Source organism: Akebia trifoliata, chromosome 14 (assembly GCF_017979445.1).
Source record: "Akebia trifoliata isolate Shusen 1 chromosome 14, ASM1797944v1, whole genome shotgun sequence".
In the NCBI taxonomy this organism is placed as follows: Eukaryota; Viridiplantae; Streptophyta; class Magnoliopsida; order Ranunculales; family Lardizabalaceae; genus Akebia; species Akebia trifoliata.
The window spans coordinates 33,768,026-33,792,716 of record NC_141388.1 but is presented as its reverse complement, the minus strand read 5'-3'; the positions used below and the strand labels follow the sequence as shown (position 1 = coordinate 33,792,716).

The window sequence follows — 24,691 nt, the reverse complement described above, 5'->3', positions numbered from 1 at the left end:
ATATTACCTGTTTACCCAATTCATCTAAACAGAATAAAGTGGATTTGGGCAAGGTTTTTCTAGCTGATTAAGAACTTAGGTAATATTACCCATATCCATTTACGGAAAAATTTATAGGATAGGATATGAATATATGTCATATCCGACCTGAGGGCAACATTGACTTGTTAAAGGATATCTTTCATGACACTTTTCATTCTTTTGAAAGAAAGGAAAAGGCAAAGGGATCGACTGGTTGCACACCACCGATTACCAATAGCACTCCATCACTTAAAAATTCCCCTCACTCCCTTTGTATGATTACACTCCAAAAATAATTAAAAAATGTTTCCTTCCTCTTTTTTTTCATTTTAATTTTTTTTTTTTTTTTTTGTTCTTCTTCAATTGTGCCGGAAGAAATTATTGCTAGTTCAATAATTTTTCCATTTTTTTTTTTTTTCAGAACCATATTTATAAAGTTTTCTCTTGAAATGCACAGGTTCAATTTAAGTTCAAAACAAAAATTAGAAAATCAGTCCCTTAATTAAGTTGGAGTCAAAGAGAAATATGAACAAAATCACTCACAAAACATGGTCAAAGTAGAGAGTACAAGCAAAAATACATTACTACAAGTTAAAATAACGCTTAAACCCTAAAAGATTAGGTATTGGGGTGCAAGCAATAGGTTAAAACAGATATTATAAAATAAAATAAAAAATGATTTTTTAAAGATTGGTGTGCAATCAACCGTTAGTGGTGTACAACTAGTCAGTCCCAAAGGCAACATAGAATATATTTCTACAAAAGGCTCACCACAATTAACATATAAAACCTTTAAAAAGATACTTGATGATTTTTTTTTTTTTTTTTGTAGGGAACCTTATTCTCAACTGAAGTTTTAAGAAAAAAATGTTTGTTACCCATGTGTAATTCAATTAAATTATATTTTGGTAAAGTAAACTAAAGTGTTATTTGTTAAACTGAAAAAAATAAGTGCTGAATAGCATTTAGCGCTGAAATTTATAAGCGCTGAATTTAAGTGCTGAAAAAGTTGTTTGTTTAGATGTTGAATCATGTTTGTTGCACATTGCTAAAGCTGGTAAATTGTCTTTATTACTCTTACAATCATATTATACATTGTTTGCATGTTTCAAATGCTTATTTATTATCAAACACAATAAAATATATTTTTTCTTATAAAATTAAAATAAAATTCATTTTTAAAGAATAAATAACACTCAAATCTTCAATTTATAAATAATAATTTCTATTTATAAAAGGCCACAAATTTCAAATTAAAAATAATAATGTCATACAAGTCACCAAAATTTGAAATCAACATTAAAATAACTTAATTTTGGATGAATAATTTTCGATGGAAATGAAGGATGTGTAATTATAAAAGCACCCTATGAATTAATAAGGGCAACTCACACCATAGCCAAATTTTTATGTTTTATATGGGTTAAAGTTTTTTGAATGAGTAAATTTTTAGTGAGGATGGTCTATATGGTCTAGAGATCATCCTCACAAAAAATCAGTCTATTTTGAAATTTCTAAGTTTGTCAAAAATAGTTTTCAAAAAAAAAAAAAAAATGGACGATTTACGGTTCTTGAACTTGTTTTGATAGGATTAGAAGTTTTAGGATGTGCTGATTTTTGGTGAGGATGATCTCCTCATTGTAGAGATCATCCTCATAAAAAATCAACTTATTCCAAAACTTTTAACCCATATAAGACAAAATAATTTAGCCATAGTGTGGGTTTATTAATTTGTGGGGTGCTTATATACTAATGAGAAAATCATCCTCACCAAAAATCAATTCATTCTAAAACTTTTAACCCATATAAGACAAAATAATTGAGGCATGGTGTGGGTTTATTAATTTGTGGGGTGTTTATATACTTATCCATAAGATATAAAACGTAATATCCTTTTAAGAATAAGGGCATACTTGTCCATGCTAAAAAAAATGAAGGGCATACTTGTCCGTATTGAAAAAAGCGAAGTGCTTATCACTTCAGCACTTTTTTTCAGCATCAAAATAGTGCTGAATTTTTTTTGCTTATTTTCACCAATAAGCACTAAAAATATAGAGTAAACAAACGCGCTATTTTGACAAAAAATGCTGAATTTAATTTTTTTCAGCAATAAGCGCTGAAAAATAGCGCAAACAAACACTGTCTAAGTCAAAAATAAGATAGAAGTGCTGCAAAAGTCTTAAGATATGATTGGACCATCCATTCTCCATGGCGACCTTCTTGGCATAATAATCTTTGTCACAAGGAAAATGCTAGAATGACACAAATGGAGACATAAAAGTGACAAAAATGATGTGGTGGTGCACACAACTGTAGATGCTTTTTACTCGTATCTCGCAGAAAAGCATCTACGGTAATGTGCACAACACCATGAGTTTTTGTCACCCTTGTGTCTCCCTTTGTGTCACCCCAGCACGACTCTTGTCACAAAGACTGAAGCCCTTTTAGTGGCCTCCAATTACACAACATTTAAATTGGGATTCTTTAGATTAATTAATGTTTTATTGCAGTCAAAATGGTCGTGTTACATCTTGAACAACTGTGATCAGAGGAGATTTTGATATTTTTCACGAATAGGGCTCTTGTGATGTTTTCATGTCAATTGAAAAGTATATATAATTGAAATTGATCACGCCTGCAGATCAGCATCGCCACAGGGTCCAAGACAAATTTAGTAAGGGCTTGTCTACCAGGATACCTTGTACCTATCACCTTTTTTTTATGATAAAAAAAAGAGTCCAAACCACGTTAAGAGCCAAAATAAGAAGATGATGTTGCATCTGTTGTTAATGTTAGCACACAAGAAGCGTTTTTAGCATTCTAATATTTAACAAAAAATCACATACCACACAATAGTTCATTGGAAAAGAAAAAAAATAAAAATAAAAATGCCTCACAAATACTGAAATATAAGCTCATAAGGGAGAATGGAGGAAAATAACCTTACAAAAAAGAATGTATCACATGTTATATTGATTAAAAAAACAGTACCATCGGTGGTGGGATTACATTTTACATTATTATTACACCTCTTCTTGGAGCCGCTGCTTCTTCCTCCTCTTCTCAGACCACTTCGACCCGGCCAACCTGTGAATAGTCTGAGTTGCTCACATCAGAATCAGCGATGCTCCCCATCTTCTATTTTTTATGTCTATACTAATGACTTCTTCTCATGGTCTTTTCCTTCATGTTTTTCCTATGATAGTGATGATGCTTATCATCTTCGTTTGAGTCATTAATCTTCATTTTTAGATCCATTTCCACAAGCCCTTTTCATGCTGCTCATTTTCTTTGATTTATTGGTTTTCCTCTTTTTTCTACGATATAATCCATCCTCATCCGAGGCCTCCTTTTTTTACTTGTGACCTTGTCTTAATACCGCCCCTTTCCCATTCTTGTAGCAATAATTTTCTCAATTTCTGAATCTACATCAGAATTCGAGCTCTTGGTCTCTTCCTCTTTTGAACTTTCATCAGAGCTCTCCACAACACTTATTACCCAACTTTGCTCCACTTCCCTTAAATTTATCACCCAAATTCAAATGCAGCTTGAAGAGCAATGAGGTTTTTCTCCTTGTTATCTTCCTTCAGACTGAGAAAATTTTGACACTGGAAAGTTAGTTGGCTAACATGGCCACATTTCTTGCAGGTGCCACGGTCCACATTAGCATTGGATCCAGTAATACAAACAAGAGCAAAAAGGCCTTGGAATCTATCATAGGCATTCTCACCTCCGGGTTTCAACATTCTTGTTGGGTACATGGATCATACACCATTACTCTTTACCATATATTGTGGGTTTGAAGAGCAGCATTATTGTGCACCTGGTTGTTCATAGGCATGTGAACCCTACATATCATAAAAAAACATGAATTATGTAATTCCAAAATCCCTAAAAAGAACAATTCCGAATGATTGCTACAAATTCTATAAATATTAAACAGATTAATTATACAATTACAAATATCTACTATTGTAGCACTCATTCAGAATTCTCCCTTTTAAGGTCTTTGAAATTGCATAATTGAACTTTTTCATGATGACGGTCATTTGATTCATACGATTTCTTTATCTTAATCGTTTGTTTCGCATATCTAAAAGTATCGGCAACTCAAGGTAGGGTTCACATGTCTACGAACAATCAGGTGTACAATACCACTGCTCTTCAAACCCACAATATATGGTAGAGAGCAATCAGGTACAATCCATATGTACCCAACAAGGTCAACACCAAGTAATCCACCAAACCAAAGTCTTCTAATGCTAAACCCGAAGGTAAGAATATGTATGCTAGCTTCCAAACCTTATTGGCCTTGCTTGTATTACGGGATCAAATGCTGATGAGGCTCATGGCACCTGCAAGAAATGTGGCCATGTCGGCCAATTGACTTTCCAGTGTCAAAATTTTCTCAATCACTAGAGTCATCAACTGTAGTAACGTGATTTTAGACTATGGAAAACCTTGTTACCACCTGAAAGTAATTTAAGAAAAACAATTTTATAGTGTTGTAATAACTCACTTGATAGTTAAAGGCGAGGCCAACCTAGAGTCTAAGTAAGGAGGTCTGATTAGAGAATGGAGAATGTATTAGTCACCCATTCTCTCCATGATAAGGTGGGTTATCTTATTAAACTTGGTCATTTTGGAAATAGTTAAAGATGAAGTAAAATGCGTGAATGGGATGCATGTTAGAAATGGGTGTGTGCATGTAAGTGAATATTGTACCCCTTTAAAAGGGGGAGTTAATGTTGGTGCAAGACGTAGGGGGTCATCCTATGGAGACGAACACCACCATGTAAATCTACACCTTGATAATGTATGCATGAGATTAAGGTAGTGTTGGCCTAAGCATTTTCTAATACTTCATGGATGGAGCTCCCTTAATACCATGGTTTGGGGTTGAGATGGAGGCATGAGATAGAATGAGATTTTTCATGGAAAATGAGGCTTTTTATAGATGTTTTGAGAAACTTTTGAGGGCAAATTGGTCCATGTCTAAAAACAAAAGAAATGACATAAGATTTGTTTTATTTCTTTCTAGACTTTTCAATTTTATGAGGGTAAATGTAGAATTTGTGGGATGAACCTCTAAAAGCACATATGATCTTTGATTCTTTGGTAAATATTTTCAAAATGATGGGTAGAGATATGAGAGACAAAATGTATCTTGAATGGATGAATGTGGGAATGACATGTGTAAATGTAAAATGATAGGTAAAAAGTAGACCTTGACTTATTTGTAAATAACACATAAAACAAGGGGAAAATGAAAATAGGTAAAAAAAATATTTTTGAGAGCATAAATAAGAGAATGACATGTGTAAATAGACCTTAATTCTCATGTAAACAACTCCAAAAACAAAGGTGTATAGCAAAATTTGAAAATCATCATTTTAAAGTGTGACATGCCATAGTGGTGGGTTGCTGTGGTAGTCCTCCCCGAGATTAGTCGTGGTACGCGCAAGCTAGCCCGGACACTCGGTTAGCAAAAAGAAAAAGTGTGACATGTGTCCTCTTTTTGGAAAAGGTATGAGACCATAGGCTTTGGCTTTTGCATTGGACATGGGATAGGATTTGGACATGGGTTTGGCTTAGGTTAAGGGATTTGATTGGATTTAGTGGGCTTAAAGAATGTAGTGGGCTTAGATTATGATGGTAAGCTTAGAATTTAGAAAGGACTTAGAAGTAGGTTTGCTTGAAAAAGGCTCTGGATGAGTATGGGCTTAGAAATAGATCTAGAGTAGGAAAAGTTCATGAATGCAGGAGAAATTGTAAAAATGGTATTTATTATAGGCCAAGTTAAAGGTCTTTGGGCTTTTATTAGAGCAAAAGATGTGGATTTTTAAATACGTAGGCCTTTGAGTCTTTTGTCAATATTCTGACTTAAAATGCACTTTTTGTAGAACTTTCTCAAGTGAACGCTCGTAAATTGGGGTGTTTACAAGTAGTAGGACTTTGTAGAGAATAATGAAATCTTAGAAGGATTTTAAAATAACTTTGAGGCAAGAAAATGGTTGTCTCAACTTAAATTAATGAGAAGTGGACTCCCCTTTTATAAAGTTTCAAGAAAACTTTTGGAATTAAAAGTGGTCCAACTCAAAAAATAATTAAAAAAGACATGGGATTCTCATTATTTTTCTTGGGATTTTCAAACTTAGCAAAGGCACATGATGGAAATTACTATAAGCCTCTTGAGACATGTCACTTGGCCGAGTCCACATAGGTTATGCATAGTAACAAAGCCTTGGTGGTGAAGAAAAAAAACATGGTGGCAGGTGAAAAAGGGATCTTTAAAGTGAATGAAATGAAGACATGTGAAAAGGTGGTGGTAGGTTCCCATGTAATATTCTAAAAAAATATGAGCAAATGGGGAGTGGCAAAAAGTGATTTGTGAGCATGAATGCAGTGATGTCGTGTGTAAACGCGAGCTCTGGATCTTTTGAAAATATCTCAAAAAGTATGGAAAAAATCCTAAGATCAAATGAACCTTTAATATGGGAGGCATGTGGAATCAAAGGACCAAGTACATATATTTAGTTCTTTTTGTCTTTGGAGGGTAAAACGGTCCAATCACATAATTTTTTAGATATTTACAAAAGACCGAATCATTTTCACATGCGGAAAATGTAGGAATTTCCCACTAAAGGGTTGACCTGCCAATGGCCTTTAAGCTTTTCCTGCCTATGGAGAACCTCTTGAATATTAGAACTTATGAAATGTTGCCAAGTGTCCTTTAGGAGAATAAAAATTCCATGGGCCAAGTTGATTCACTTTGGGCTTTGTTCTTTTTTTGTACTTCTTAGTAGGGGCGCAACTTGATTCGGGTTGGTTCGAGTTAGAGAAAAATCATAATCGAACCGACCAAGGTCGGTTCCATAATATAAGAATCAGAATCGAACCGATTTGATCTAGGATCGAACCAACCCAAACCGACCTTAATTTGGTTTGGTTCGATTCGGTTCGGTTCCATGGGTTGAAAAAACACAATTAATCAGTAAAATAATGGAAAATGCCTTCGTTAGCAATTACAGATGGAGATAGTCAATTGAAGAAGGGGAAAAATAATGGAAAAAATTCTGCCTCTTGTACCCTAAACCGTAAATCACTGCTAGAAATCTCAAATTAGTTGACTCGATTGAACTAAACCGATTCAAAATAAGTAAAAAATTAAAACTCGCTATTTAAAGAGCTCAACTCACGAAGCAATCGTCGTCGATGGTGAAAAACTGAATATATACTTCTTCGAAATAAGAAATCCGAAGCTGCGACAAGCCGAATCCTTGAAGGAGATGCAACTGGCATTAGGTCCTAAGATCCGATTCACATCGTCTCGGTTGTACAACTCATAATCAAACCCGTCAGGGACTCGGATCGTTCTGGTTGGATCTCCATCTTGAACGATGATCAGGTGGTACGGTTGGAAGAAAGGCCTCCACTGCTCCAAGAAGTCGAGGTTCCTGATGGTTGGAATGACGATGTCGAGTTCATCTGTCAGAGGAGGAGAGATCTGGCTCGAAGGTTGGGCCATGGTTGAGAGAGAGAGAGAGAGAGACGAAGAGGCGACCTGTCGGCCGTCGGAGTTGATAGAGCTCACAGCCGCTAGCCCTAGCCACACGCCCACAGTCGCGAGAGAGCGAGAGAGAGAGACCGACCTCCCGCCCGCCGGAGTTGAGTACAGCCAGCAACCGGCAGCCCGCAGCTGTGAGAGACGACAGAGAAAGAGAGGGGGTAGTTCGGGTGTTTTAAATGAAAAAAAAAAAACTTATATTATATTTTAAAAAAAAATTAATGATTCGATTTTCGGATTGGTTCGCTATTTTATTAAGTCTGAACCGAGAACAGAACCGAATTTATCCGTTTTTTATTTTTAAAACCCGAAATCGAACCGTACTCAATAAAAATCAAATCAAACCAACCCAAAAGACACGGTTTGATTCGGTTCTTGGTTTGAACCGAATTAACTTGCACCCCTACTTCTTAGGGAGTTGTTCCAAATTGACTTGTTTTGGTCTTTTTGGCTACAAATTGTGAACCTTTGCCATATAGTTCCAACTTTTTCATTTATTTGGGCCTTAACCGAATTCTCATAACCTACTTTTTGGGGTCAGGCTCACTCAATTTGGGGTATCTACAAGAATGTATCGAGATGTATCGATTTTTGAGAAAAATGAAACATTGAAACGATATATTTATATCATAGAAAAATATAAAATGTTTCAAAATAGCAGTTACTAATTAAACCCACCACCTAAAGACTGAAAAATGGCAAGAAGGCAAAGAGTTGATCAATTTTAAAGAAACCCATAAAAATCAAAACTACCCATCATGAAAAATAGAACGAAAAACCACACTTTTTTTAATGAGGAGGGGAGCAAGTCACTAATCAAAAACCAAATATGAAGTAGCAAAGATTGGACTAAGACCTATTAGTTGTATGTTTGTTTTGGGTTTTTCATATTCTCTATTTGTTTTGGGTATCTTAATAATTAGATATACTTTGGGGGTTATACTTGTAAATATTTAAAACTTGATTTATAATAAAGAGACCATCGTGTGGTGAGTAACACATGACTTTCCAAAATAATAGACTCTTCTTCTTCCTTCTTTGTTCGATCTTTGGGAAGGGTTAGAAGAAAATTAAAGAAGATTGGAAGTTTGATATGGTATTAGAGTCATTGGGGTTGTATGACTTTGAGTTTCTATCTGTTTATATTTTTATATTAGTTTTTTTTTTAATTTGAGAGGACATTTGATTTGATTTATTTGAGGATGGCTTGGAGGAAGATATCTTAAGGACCATTGTTTTCCCTTTTAAGAGAAGGCCTTCGAGATGGAGCTCAAACTTAGTGAGCAATCCAATGAGTTCTTCAATACCCATGTTTTTAACATCTCAGTATTCTTCTATCGAGGTTACCTTGAAGTAAATCTCTTAGGTGGGGATCTAAAGATTTTTGTACATATCCTACCTTGTGGAACCACCTCACCTAGACAATACAAGAAATGACAAATGTCACAAAGTTTTGCATAGAATTTTTGGACACTATTGGTTTCTTCTATTCTAATGTTTTCAAATCGATTCCTAAAGAGTTCAAGTTTCAATTTCTTAGCTATATTGGTACTCTCATGTGTAGTCTCTAGGATTTGCCAAGCTTGTTTAGCCGACAAACAAGTGCAAATGCTTTGAAGGTCATTTTTCGGTCATAGCCGAGTGAATGACATTAGGTGTTATGTGATTATTGTTATTGTCAATCTTTTCTTGTTCGGTCCAATCATTAGATGACTTCAGAACCAAGGTGGAGACACCATTTTTTCAATAGTCTTCATAGGTGGTTCCCATCCATTCTCAATCATTTCCCAAATGTCATAGGTCAAAGAGTCGATGTATATCATCATCCTTATTTTTCAAAATGTATATTTTGACCCATCAAACATTGGGGGTTGAATGGAGGACCACTCGTCGGAGCTAGACATGATTCAAAGCTATTTAGATCAACTCAAGGTTGTTAAACCTTTCTAGAGTAACCTGCTCTGATATCAATTAAAATTGCGTGCTTTGTACTGTGTCAAGTCTTAGAGGGGGGTGAATAAGACAATTTAAAATTCTTTTGATTATTCAAATTTACTTAGGTCTATTAATTTAACTATATGATCACCTAGTTTCATTTATTGATTTGCAATTTTATTCTAGGTTTCTAGTCTGCAAATAAAACAAATTACACTTAGAAATTAGGCATGTATCTCATGTTATTCATGGCACATACATTCATGGCATTCAAAGCATTCAATTGTAAATGTTGTAAGAATGTAAATGAAACAAGAGACATAAGATTTATAGTAGTTCAGCAACGTGCCTACATCCACTCTCAAGGTCACCTTCGCAAAGTTCTTAGTGTTCATTAATCGAAGAGGTTTTTTGTTCAACTTGAACCAAACCGTACATGAGATTTTTCACTAGGCTGAATCCCGCAACCTTCTTATTTAAGAGAGGTACCACCTCACTCTAACTCTAAGTTTTATCTTTAGGAAACTTAGAACCTTGACACTTGACAAGAGTTCTCGACTCAAACAAGTGCTTGATTTTTGACAAGGAAAAACTAAGAAAAATCATTTAGAAGGTTTTGTAAAGATGAAAACACTAAACTTACAAGGACTTGACTCAATACAATTTTTTTCCAACTTGATACTTGAGATCTTCCAGTCATTGCTTTTTACTTCTTCCATCGACTTTCACTCCTTGCTCCAAAAGATATGCTAATGTGTGCAAGTATGAGAAGGTGTGTAAAGATGGATGAAATGAGAGTTCTAAAGAGGTTGAAGGTGGATTCAAGTAGAACTAGGCTCTCATGAAGTTGAGGGTGCTTGAAGATCTGTGGGAGTCTTAGGAGCATAATTCCTCAAGTCTTGGTCAAACCCAAGTGAATACATTGCTTGAAAATATATAAAATATTCTTGGGTAACATCTTTCTATTGGTAGTACCCCCAGACATGTTGGTGGCACTGTCAAGAAGCAATAGTCAAAAATATGACAATTGGGCACTGTGTGTGGCACCCCCAATAAGCTGTCAGTGGCATTTGGTGGCACCGATAGAACCAAGGTTCTCCTCACCCTAGAGATCATTCTCACAAAAAATCAGTCCAATCTAAAAATTTCAAGTCATATAAGACAAACGTGTGTATAAATTATTTTTAACCTATCATGTGCTCAAAGTTCAAGAAAGAAATTAGGGTTCTCAAAAGAAAATTATAAAACCTTAATCATCTTCAAACTGAAGGGAAAATCATAGATTTTCACTCGCACTTTGGAGGTTCCACACTATCAGTGAAACAAAAGTTCAACAACAATAATATAGTTTTACAGGGACATGTTAATTTTAAAACACAACGATAACAAAAATATTCACCAAAAGGTGTGGCCCGTAAGTTTGTTTCAAAATAAAAAATTATTTGTGACATGTTGGACTCAAAAATATATTTTTTGAAATATTATTTTAAATTAAATATATTAAAATTTAAAAAAAAATTAAATTAAATTCTTCAAACTATTGTTTTGGGGAGAGAAATATGTTAAGAATCCAAGACCTAAATCATATATAATTTGCTTTAATAATGTTAATATTATTTTGGAGGGAGAAAATATTAACAATCCAAAACCACAATCATGATTCACTTTAATAATGTTAATATTATTTTGCTTGCTGTTATATTAATAGATGACCCAAGAAAAAAGATATAAATATCATTTTTTATTGGGGAAATTATCAACAACAAAAAAATTAATTAAATAATTATTTATAAAAAAAATACTAATTTAAAAATAAATAAAAAAGGAACCAATATATGCACTTGAAGTGTGGCAAGTTTTTTTTTTTTTCAAATAATCTGGAAATTGAAGTGCCGCAATCTTCAACCTACACAAACCTTACTTGATGAATCTGACTACCACGACTAACCTAATAAGATTGCAAATCTTACTAAGGATCGTTGGGCTCACATGTATTATCAATAATTAGCAATCCAACAACACAGCCTTCTAGATTTCTTGGACAAGCTCAGATTCGAAAGAAAATATTCAAAAAATAAATATTTTTTAGCTTGATCGTGGATGTTGAAAATGAATTGCTATCGAACTCCCAAATTCAAATTTATGTTCTTAGAATCCAGTCCAAATATATGATCTAATGCACATGATTATAAAGGAAAAAATTCTAAGAGCTTTAAGACAATAATTTTAAAAACAAATTAGTTAATTTTCACTGTTGAATTTAGTTTTGAATTTAGGAGTTTGATAGCCATCAATTTTCAACATCACATTCAAGCTTAAAAAGATTTACTTTTTGAATTTTTTCTTTCGAATCTGAGTTTGTCCATGAAATCTAGAAGTCTGTGTTGTTGGATTGCTAATTTAAATAAGGGTCCCGTTCAGCACCAAACATTTTGGCCAACATTTTAGCCAATCATTTTTGTCCTACATGGGTTAGAAGTTTTGGAATGGGCTGATTTTTGGTGAGGATGATCTCTACGGTGAGGAGATCATCCTCACCAAAAATCAGCACATTCCAAAACTTCTAGCCCCATGTTTACAAGTTGAAAAATCGTGGACCGTCCATTTTTGATAAATCATTTTTGATGGGGTTAGAAGTTTTGGAATGGGCTGATTTTTTGCGAGAATGATCTTCTCGCCATAGAGATCATCCTCACCAAAAATCAGCCCATTCCAAAACCTCTAACCTATGTTTTGAAAAATGTTTTGCCAAAATATTTGTTGCATAACATTTCCCATTTAATAATACATGTGGGTCCAATGACCCTTAGTAAGATTTACAATCTTAACAAGTTTATCATGGTAGTCAGATTCATAAAGTAAGATTTGTGTAGGTTGAAGATTGTGGCACTTCGGTTCAAGGGCCGGATTTTTTTATTTTTTTTAAACAAAACTTTATGGCAAAGTGTCGATTTTGATTTTTTTTGTAATTTTAAAAACAAATTATTACCTTTTTTTTATAAATAATTGTTTAATTAGTTTTTTATATTATAATTTCCCCTTTTTTATTTTACAACTTTTATACATTTATAATCATTTTTAGTTTTATTTCAATTTTTTAATTTTAAACTTGAAATTTACATTTACTTCTAACCCAGGATTACATATCAATGTGTTGGGACGTGTTGGACTCAAAAATATTTTGAAATATTATTTTAAAATTAGATATACTAAAATAATTATAAATAAAGAAAAAAAAATTGAATTCTTCAAACTATTATCGTGGAGAGAGAAATATGTTAAGAATCCAAAACCCAAATCATAATTCACTTTAATAATGTTAGTATTATTGTACTTGGTTCCACATTTATAGTTAATGCAAGAAAAAAAAAAGATATAAGTACTATTTTTATTTTTATTTTTTTATATTTTCTTTTGTTTTTGATTTTTAATTTTGAATTTAAAACTTATATTTTACTTCTAATCTCAAGATATTACATATAATGTGTTGTTATTTAGAGACATGTACTAATGCTCGATTATCATTAAGAAAATAAATTTCTAAGTTATACATGTTTATGCTATAATATCACAACTAAAATGCCTCATTAGTTTATTTGGTCTAAGGCCACTACTTTTGGTATGCTGACACCTTTTGCTTGCTCACTAAAATGTAATTTCTTACAATTGCATCAACCAATTGACTAATTTATTTACTTTTTCTCAATATCACATTGATATTTATACGAGGCAGGTTGGAGTCACCTAGAAATTCACTCCATTTCACACTTTGGTGAAGTGATCGAGGTGTTCACGTACCTATAAATGTTTTCACTTGTATCTCGATGAAAAATATCTATGATTCCCTACACACGTCCATATTAGCAAAAAGTGTGAGACTGAGCCTATTAATAAAGGAAAATGCTGGAATGACATAGAGCATTTACTACGATTCTCACAAGGCTGGCATGGGATGTGCACATAACCATAGATGTGTTTCCTTACACGTCACACTTGTGAGAATCACAATAAATGCCCTGTGTCACCCCAGCACGACTCATTAATAAATGTGGTATGGAAAGCAAGATTAAGATCGATTAAAACTATCTACATCTATTATCAAACAAATAGTTTTAAGACCTAAGAAATTAAATAAGTCTTATGGTGTATTACATATAATTACAAGTCGGATAAAAATAAGTCAAAAAAGTAAATAAAATTGTAGTTGAGATCCTATAAGGTAGGTGTCCCGTTTCTAACGATAGGATTGGTGTCTACATGGCACAATTTGATTAGGAAACTAAAACATTGGGCTGCCTAAACAGCTTGATTAGTAGCCTCGGGTGTTTTAAATACCGTTCGTATTGGATTCACATGCAATCCACTTTTTCGTGTAAGTAGTAACAGTGAAACTAGGGCTGTCAACGGATAGGTATCCAATCGGATAGTGCTATATCCGAATTCGAATCCGAAAAAAAATAGTAATATTTGAATTCGAATTCGAATCCGATCAAATATCACTAATCACTATTCGAATTCGCATCCGAAAGAATTATCGGATATCCGAAAATATTCAATTCGAATTTAAATAATAAAAAATTCTTTGATTTTTTACAGTCAATTTACAGGTAAAATAAGAGTTAAATAAAGTAAAATATTACTTGAAAAATAAGATTTTTTCTGGCAAAGGAACATCCAATTCATCGCTAATCGTATCAATGCATCCTTTAAAGTTATACCATTGATGACCTTGTTTGGGAAGTGCTTGGTATACTGAAGTGAAAGTATACCATCACAGACGACGAGCTCCCAAACCTTCTTCCCTCTCAAACATTTTTCCCTCTAATATTTACAATTGGTCTTGAATCTCAGGCTTATGGTTTCTAATTCTAGTTGAATTGAAGCTCGGGCGCACCATGGAAATTATTTACAGAGTATTTGCTCAGTTTGAGTTGAGAAAGGGAGAGGGGAAGAAAGGTTATTCACATGTCTTGCCTTGTCTAGTCTTAGAGAGAGAGAGAGAGAAAAAAAAAATGTCTCGTCTTTATCAGAGAGAGAGAGGAGAAAAGAAAAAAGATGTCTCGTCTTTATCAGAAAGAGAGGGATATATCTTGTCTTTATTTAAGAGAGAGGGTGTAAGTGAGTTGTCTTGTCTCGTCTTTATGAGAGAGAGAGAGTAAATGAGTTGTCTTTATTATAAATAAAGAGAGAGAGGGGGATTGTTTATATATATATATATATATATATATATATATATAAAGTAAAACAGCCGTGTCTTTTCTTAATTAATGTCTTATTTTTATTTAAGAGAGAGAGTATGTAAATGAGTTGTCTTTATTATATATATATATATATATATATATATATATATATATATATATAGAGAGAGAGAGAGAGAGGGGGGGGGGATTATCTTTATATATATATATATGGGAAATGTTCAACAACAAACATTTTGACAAAACATTTTCAAAACAAGGGTTAGAGGTTTTGGAATGGGCTAATTTTTGGTGAGGATGATCTCTACGATGAGGAGATTATCATCACCAAAAATCAGCCCATTCCAAAACTTCTAACCCCATCAAAAATGGTTTACAAAAAATGGACGGTCCACGATTTTTCAACTTGTAAACCTAGGGCTAGAAGTTTTGGAATGGGCTGATTTTTGGTGAGGATGATCTCCTCACCGTAGAGATCATCCTCACCAAAAATCAACCCATTCCAAAACCTCTAACCTATGTTTTGAAAAATGTTTGTTGCTGAACGGGACCCATATAATATATATATATATATATATATATATATATATATATATATATATATAAACAGTATTTATTTATTTGTCCAATTCTTCCTGCTAACAGGGCATTTTCCCTTCCTCCAACATAATTCGATGCCATCCTCGTCTCATATTACATTGACCCTCTTGCTTGTGGGCATGAATATGAGATGAGTGCCGTCACTTCCTTTCCTTACTGCGGTTATTCCGACAACAGTTTCTTTTCTTCTTGAACAACCTACTCATGTGCAGTGGATTCTGTTCCTATTCGTCCAAACAGGGCATTTGAAACAAAGAGCGCATTCGATGCCATGCCTCACTCCCCAAAGTAAGGCAAAATTGCTTTCATTCTTACTTACTTATGATATTCTATTCCCAGTGATTATATATATATATATGGGTCTCGTTCGCGTTTGCCACCCTAAGCTTTATCCTACACTTTAACAAACGTGTTTTATCCTACATGGGTTAGAAGTTTTGGAATAGGCTGATTTTTGGTGAGGATGATCTCTATGGTGAGGAGATCATCCTCACCAAAAATCAGCTCATTCCAAAACTTCTAACCCCATAAAAAGTGGTTTACAAAAAATGGACGGTCCATGATTTTTCAACTTGTAAACATGGGGCTAAAAATTTCAGAATGGACTGATTTTTGGTGAGGATGATCTTTTAATCATAGAGATCATCCTCATCAAAAATCAACCCATTCCAAAACTTCTAATCCATGTAGGACAAAACACGTTTGTTAAAGTGTAGGGTAAAGCTTAGGGTGTTGAACATTTCCCATATATATATAAATAAAGTAAAACAGACGTGTCTTTTCTTAATTAATGTCTTGTCTTTATTTAAGATAAAGAGTGTAAATGAGTTGTCTTTATTATAAAGAGAGAGAGAGAGAGAGAGAGAGAGGGATTATCTTTATATATATATATATATATATATATATATATATATATATATATATATATATATATATATATGGGTCCCGTTCGCCACCCTTAGTTTTACCACACACTTTAACAAACGCGTTTTGTCTTACATGGGTTAGAAGTTTCGGAATGAGCTGATTTTTGGTGAGGATGATCTCTATGGTGAGGAGATCATCCTCACCAAAAATCAGCTCATTCCAAAACTTCTAACCCCATCAAAATTGATTTACAAAAAATGGACGGTCCACGATTTTTCAACGTGTAAACATGGGGCTAAACATTTCGGAATGGGCTGATTTTCTAATCATAGAGATCATCCTCACCAAAAATCAACTCATTCCAAAACTTCTAACCCATGTAGGACAAAAAACGTTTGTTAAAGTGTGTGGTAAAACTTAGGGTGCTGAACATTTCCCTATATATATATATATATGGGTCGGGTTATTACAACCCCCTTTGCGACACACCATTTTGTCTTATATGGGCAAAATGTTTGGAATGAGCTGATTTTTTGTGAGGATGATCTCTGTGATGAGGGGATCATCCTGGCAAAAAATCATCCCATTCCAAAACTTCTAACCCCATCAAAATTGATTTACAAAAATTGGATGGTCTATAATTTTTCAACAAAAATCAGATGGTCTAGAAGTTTTGGAATGGGATGATTTTTTGCCAGGATGATCTCCTCACCATAGAGGTCATCCTCACAAAAAATCAGCCCATTCCAAACATTTTTGTCCATATAAGACAAAAAGGTGTGTCGCAAAGGGGGTCGTAATAACGCCATCCTATATATATATATATATATATATATAGGGAAATGTTCAGCAACAAACATTTTGACAAACATTTTGGCAAAACATTTTTGAAAATATGGGTTACAGGTTTTGGAATGGGCTGATTTTTGGTGAGGATGATCTCTAAAGGGAATAGATCATCATCACCAAAAATCAGCCCATTCCAAAACTTCTAACCCATCAAAAATGGCTTACAAAAAATGGACGGTCCACGATTTTTCAACCTGTTAATATGGGGCTAGAAGTTTTGGAATGGGCTGATTTTTGATGAGGATGATCTCCTCACCGTAGAGATCATCCTCACCAAAAATCAGCCCATTCCAAAACCTCTAACCCATGTTTTGAAAAATGTTTTGCCAAAATGTTTGTCAAAATGTTTGTTGCTGAAAGGGACCCATATATATATATATATATATATATAGGGTCCCGTTCGCCACCCTTAGTTTTACCACACACTTTAACAAACGCGTTTTGTCTTACATGGGTTAGAAGTTTCGGAATGAGCTGATTTTTGGTGAGGATGATCTCTATGGTGAGGAGATCATCCTCACCAAAAATCAGCTCATTCCAAAACTTCTAACCCCATCAAAATTGATTTACAAAAAATGGACGGTCCACGATTTTTCAACGTGTAAACATGGGGCTAAACATTTCGGAATGGGCTGATTTTTGGAGAGGATGATCTTCTAATCATAGAGATCATCCTCACCAAAAATCAGCTCATTCCAAAACTTCTAACCCATGTAGGACAAAAACGTTTGTTAAAGTGTGTGGTAAAACTTAGGGTGCTGAACATTTCCCATATATATATATATATATATATAGGTGGGGTTCCGTAGACACATAAAGCTACTCATATCCGAAATCTATATGGGTGGGGTCTCAATTAATGTTTAGATACATATAAAGGAAGAGAGAAGCATTCGAATCGGATATTAACGAATCGAATGTAACGATATCCGAATTTGTATCCGAAATCTATTCGAATCTTAAAAATACATCTGAATTCAAATTCGATATCCAAAAATTTCGGATAATATCCGATTTTTTGAATTCAAATTCGAATTCGGATTCGAATTTCGACTATCCATTGACAGGCCTAAGTGAAACACACAAAAATACTCACGATGTTATTCCGATACGACTCAAACCAAGAACATCATTTGTTACTTGTCCAAAAAATTTCCAATTTCTATAAATAAAAAAACTTTCCCCCCAATTTTGTCAAAGAAAGTTGTTATTGCCCCACCAATTTTTGCTAATGCCACCCCAAAGATGTGTTGTAATCTTTGGTGATTCACATAGGAATTAGGTTGGCGTTAGCAAAAGTTGGCAAGGCAATAGAATATCTCTTTCCAAAAATATCACAGAAAATCAATTTTACAAAGTTTACAACCTTCTCAGAACCATCTGACCAGGTGTCAGCATCTAGGGAGTTAGTTGAGTGCAACAAGAAACTTGAAATCTCTCTCTGATCGTAGATCTGTCATTGGATTTGTTAGATAGGTAGTTCTAACCAAAAGAGTGTGCCACATGTAAAGATCCTTACAGATTATCCAACTATCGAGAGTAGAATATCTATCCCCCACCCCAATCTTGCCTTTTAAGCTGAAGCTTGGAAAAAAGAGCAGGACGCAAGAGAGGACAGAACCCGTGAAGCGTAAACACCTCACAACTACCACACCCCGAAGGGAGAGAGAGATTTAGTCCGTAAAACTCTGCTGTTCTTCCAATCCAATGGCCAAAATTTCCTTAAAGGCCCTTCTTCCTTTCGTTATTTTCTCCATCTTCTTCTTCTTCACATCTATCGTCAATGCAAATCCACTAGAATTCTCAAGAATCCTAAATCCCACAAAAATGGGTCTCAAAAAGGAGAAATTAACTCATTTTCGCGTCTATTGGCATGACATCGTTGGTGGCTCAAATCCAACAGCAATCAGAGTAGCAGAAGCAGCATCAACAGCCAAATCTTCCACTCACTTTGGTGCGGTGACAGTGATCGATGACGCATTAACTAAAGGCCCAGAATTGGATTCTAAATTGGTTGGAAGAGCTCAAGGTCTATATGTTTGGGCTTCACAGAGTGAGTTAGGTTTGTTAATGGTGATGAACTTCGCTTTATTGGAGGGGAAGTATAATGGGAGTACGATTAGTATATTGGGAAGGAATACCATACTCTCGAAGGTGAGAGAGATGCCTATTATTGGAGGGAGTGGGCTGTTTAGGTTTGCTAGAGGTTATGTTCAAGCCAAGACTCATAGGGTTGATCTTAAGTCTGGAGATGCCACTGTTGAGTATAATGTCTTTGTTTTGCATTATTGATGCTTTTTTTTTTTTTTTTTTTAATACCAAAACGGTTGATTGTTTTGAAAAAATTACTGATTCAGACATGTTTTTTTTGTTTATGTTTATCAAAACGGTCATACACCCAACTTTAGAATTGTTTGTTTTTACCAAAACTGTTATATGTGGTACTAATTTGAATTCATATATTCAACATGCACAAGGACGTGCGGGAAGGTAGGTTCATCACAATCATTTTGGTAAAAAATATAATTACTAACTTGGGTATATGACCGTTTTGGTAAATATTAAAAAAAAATCATGATTGGTTAAGTAATTTGGGTAAAATAGATAGGTGTTTTGGTAAATTTTCTCTTTTATTGTTACTTTTTTTTATTTACTTTGTTGTTGTCTCTAGGCCATTTAGATATTTTGCTTCTTTTAATTTAATAATGGGAATGGGAGTTATTTTATGGTAATAGAAGACTTCCCATGAGTACTTAAACGTCTTTGTTTTGTGCATTATTTTATTTATTTATTATGCAAAAATACTGAATTAGTTAAAATTTTATATTTACCAAACAGTGACATAACCAATTTTGTAATACCTTTCACCAAAAGAGATATATATATATATATATATGGGTCCGTTCAACACCCTAAGTTTTACCACACACTTTAACAAACGTGTTTTGTCTTACATGGGTTAGAAGTTTTGGAATGGGCTGATTTTTGGTGAGGATGATCTCTATGGTGAGGAGATCATCCTCACCAAAAATCAGCTCATTCCAAAACTTGTAACCCCGTCAAAAATGGTTTACAAAAAATGGACGGTCCACGATTTTTCAACGTGTAAACATGGGGCTAAACATTTCGGAATGAGCTGATTTTTGGGGAGGATGATCTTCTAATCATAGAGATCATCCTCACCAAAAATCAGCCCATTCCAAAACTTCTAACCCATGTAGGACAAAAAACGTTTGTTAAAGTGTGTGGTAAAACTTAGGGTGCTGAACATTTCCCTATATATATATAGGGTCAGGTTCAAAGGACAACCATTTCTACACACATATAGACAACGTATTTTGTCTTATATGGGCAAAAATATTTGGAATGGACTGATTTTTTGTGAGGATGATCTCTGTGATGAGGAGATCATCCTTGCCAAAAATCAGCTCATTATGAAATTTCTAGACCGTCCAATTTTTGTTGAAAAATTATAGACCGTCCAATTTTTGTAAATCAATTTTGATGGGGTTACAAGTTTTGGAATGAGATGATTTTTTGCCAGGATGATCCCCTCATCACAGAGATCATCCTCACAAAAAATCAGTCCATTCCAAACATTTTTGCCCATATAAGACAAAACACGTTGTCTATATGTGTGTAGAAATGGTTGTCCTTTTGAACCTGACCCATATATATATATATATATATCTTAGTAAAATATAATTACTATATATATATATATATATATATATCTTAGTAAAATATAATTACTAAATTGTTTATATGATCGTTTTTGTACATATTAAACAAGATGGTTGGTTCAATAATCTGGGCTAATGGTTTAGGTAAATTTCCTCTTTTTAATTTTATGGGATCACTTCTGATTCTCACGAGAGCTCTATATGTTCTAAGAATGTCCATCAATGGTTTCGAAAAAGAGCTGCTATCGCCACACACCCACACCAACTTTTACTTAAAGCACTCCAAGATGTGTGTTAATTCTTTGTTTAAAATCATTTATTTCACCTGGTTTCCAACCATTATCAGGTTGACTCGTTCGATTCATTTTGTATTGCATGAGTCAAATCATTTAGCTAATTTGAGCTTATTTAATTATGCATTTGTATTGAAATTAGTGGATGACATGTTCTTGCACATGAGCTATAAAGGAAACGTAATGTACGTAATTGTGTTTGTTAAAGTACGAACCATAGATAAGATTGACTATATTTGAAGTAATATATTTTAAATATTTTAAATTGTAGCCAAGTACAAGTAGATCTGTAAGAATATATTTATATAGAGAAATTAATCTGCTCTTCGGATCTTTATAAAAATATTTTCTAAAGCAGTGATTATTTCTATAACTATGTCTAATTAACATCTCTTTTTTAAGTTACATGCAATAATTTTGAGATTATTTAATATTAATATGGTATCAATAATAAACACTTTCTCTTATTATAATACTAAGATAATTAATATTTTATTTTTGTAAGTGTGGATTAGTAGATGCTCATTGACGAAATCCATATTTTATTATGATAATAAGCATTTTAATAAATAATAATTAACTATTTATTGTTTCCATCGATTTTCATAAACTTGATCAATAAATTTCTAAATATCAAGCAAGTTAATTTGAATCTCGCATGAGTAAATGTGATGTATGATTCACATTGACCATCTCACCTAGCCGCTTCCAAGGCTAGGATGACAAACCAAATTCATTTTGGTGTCAAACAAGTTTTGAGACGATGTGTATCATTCTAGAGAAAATAATTTCATAAAAGTTTATTTTCCTAAAAAATATTCTTGAAAAAATAGATTATGTTGTAGACACCTCATTTGTCTAGACTAAGCCCAAGAGCTCCTAAAACTTTGCAAACTCAAACAATCTTTCAAAAGTGGCTCAAAAGTCCATCAAAGAGAATCTTAGGCCTCAAAGGACCTTCAAGAGAAAAAATGAGCTTTAGTCTGACCGTTGGTAACCCACGGACCAGGTTATTTTTGGCCTAACCCTTGCCTAACCCACGGACTAGAGAATTTTTAGCCTGGTCCCCTACTCACCCAAGGACCAGACAGTTAAGCTGTTATGATTGAAATTTGTGTATTTGAGTACTCCAAATTTGCTTAAGAGCATTTTACCTACAAATGTCTCATAATCTCTCATTTTTCAAGACAACTCAAGGTGTTTTTCCTTCTTTACCCTCTCAATAGGGATGCATTAATCCTCCCACCTCTGGTTTCTTAGTAGTTGTACAATTCTCCTATCTTTGGCCCATGGTCCCCTCAAGTGATAATTACCTTCCTATCCTTAATTTTTTGAGACTCAATAATCCACAGTGATTGACCATCAAGACCACTCTTTTGTGCTTATGTAAAGGCCATCCTTCAAAGATTCTTTGCAAATTACCAAGTCCAAGGGATCAAGAATATTTTACCCATCAAAGAAAACTCTCCAAAATTTTAAATCGATTACTCTCCTAGCCTCAAGTTTGTTGAGACCCAATTCAAAGCAATTGACACCTAAGACCTTCTCTTGGATGTTATTTACATGTCATTGTTCTTGTTTTTATTGAAAATTGACTACTTTCAAAAGATTTATACACTCTTGCCCTTCAAAGAGAATTTTCTAAAATCTTGTAAATTTTACACTTTTATTATTTGATTAACATGAATGGTAAGACTCATTGAAAGGTAAAAGACACATTTTAATTAAAGGTAAACAGGATAATTTATTAAGATTTATTTGAAATTAAGTTGAAGGCACGGAGCTTAGGCATTTACATCCCCAAGGGTTTATAAAAAGAGAATCTCTCAAAAGCAAAGAAATAAGCAAGTTACCTTTCCAAGATTCTTTCAAATTCTCTTCTTGAGACTTTCCTAAATTCCAAAACTCTACCAAATTTACTCTTGTACACCCTTGAGACCTAGTTTTGAAGTTCTAAAAAAAAAAAAAGAGAAGGAAGAAGACCAAGGATGGGTCTTATTTTGTTTTCTCTTATTATTGTTATTTTCTTTTACTTACTTGCATACTCCCTATAGCCATCAAAATTTTAAAGTGGTCTATAGCTTTCCAAATTATCAAAAAGTCCATAAAAATCAAAGTTGGACCTATATGAATTCGGGCCATTGATTGGGGTTGGCTTATCATGGTTTGGGCTTGGATTTCGGTTTTCACAGATAAGGCTCACAATCTAAATAAAGTCAAGTGATCCACATATTAAGTATTGGACCCTATACCCAAATAAATGAGTTTGGCCCACCAATAATTAATAAAATCCTTAAAATTGGATTTGGACAAATTTGACATTTAAATGAACTAATCAAAGCTCTTTAAATCGGGGCATAATTGAAAAGTTAAATTATCTTAAGTCTATAAATATCAAAGTCTCCCTCATTTGGGGTGGATCGGGATCACTCTCTCTCAAAAGACAGAAACCCTCCCTCTAAAAAAGAAGAAACTCTCAAATCTTCATTCAAAGATGAAACAAAGTTCTTCAAGAGACTCAGACTCCGATTAAAAAGAAGATCAAGCTATTTAGCTTTCTATAGAAACTAAAAAATCTTTCTCAGTCGATAAAATACGAAACCCAGAGAGAAGCAAATCTACAGAAGCCTCTAGAGAAGATCAAATACAAAAAAATACAGTCAAAGCAACATTCGCAGTCGATCACACGCAAAACCCAAATAGAAGAAAGCTACACACACGTTACCCTCTTTATTTTTGTATTTGACTATTAATCAGAGGATAACACTAAGATTTGTATCTCATTTTTATCACGTTAAGTAGATTTGTGAAATTTGTTTCATGAATCTCGAGGTAAATTCATGAATTTAGAAGCTAAGAAATCTTTCTCGCAATCTTGTTTTATGAATCTCGAGATAGATTTGTGAAATTTGTTGTCGATAAATTTTTGGCACGTTAGGTGGGATCATTTCAGCCTTTCATATTTCAATCAACTGCAAAAACACCAACAACAACATCAATGGCATCTCACAACGCCAACGTTATTGTATCTACTATTATAAAGAAAGGTAAGAAAATCATTTTCCTTCAACTTTGAATCTACTCAGGTTGTCAATCACTATCATCCTATGACGCGAATCATGACGAAAACTGGTAGCTCCCAACTAGTTGAGTCTCTCTTCATCATCACTCTAAGAATTATGCCACAAAAATGACACTTACAACAAAGACATTGTGAGTGGACATTGTGGAAGATAACTCATCAGATTTTGGATTCTATTCAAAATCAAGCGAATGATCATCTGGATCTCTATCAATTACTTTAATATCACAAACTCATACTTCAATTAAAGTGGTGATGACAGTTCAAGCACTAACAGTGAAACAATAACTAACCTAGATGGCAGATTCCATCAATAGGTTGACAAAGACAATAGAGGAAAATGACATTCAAATTGCCACCATAATCAGTCATTTGAAGTAAAATGACAAAATGAACAAATCAAGCATTAGACCATCCATCAGGTTTATCCTTGAAGCGTACACCACTCCGTGTGAAGATGATCAATGAGGAGATTACTCTGGCTTGCAAAATGCTACATGAGACCTTTTATAGAAATTTATCACCTTGTTCTCCATTTAATAATTGTAGGCAATGATCACTTACGCCATCCACATTCAATACGGGAACATTACACA

At 33.8% G+C, this 24,691-nt stretch overlaps 1 long non-coding RNA gene and 1 pseudogene across 1 annotated transcript; one reads left to right on the top strand and one right to left on the bottom strand.

Annotated features, from left to right (window-relative positions):
- Window positions 1-2,931: 2,931 nt before the first annotated feature.
- LOC147386879 (uncharacterized) lies at window positions 2,932-8,139 on the bottom strand. Its single transcript, XR_015172330.1, has 2 exons — window positions 7,221-8,139; window positions 2,932-4,492 (listed from the first exon to the last, which is right to left on the bottom strand). It is a non-coding gene; the product is annotated as an uncharacterized LOC147386879 (long non-coding RNA).
- A 10,393-nt stretch (window positions 8,140-18,532) lies between these two features.
- Window positions 18,533-19,349, top strand: LOC147386878 (dirigent protein 22 pseudogene; annotated as a pseudogene).
- The last annotated feature ends 5,342 nt before the right edge of the window (window positions 19,350-24,691 follow it).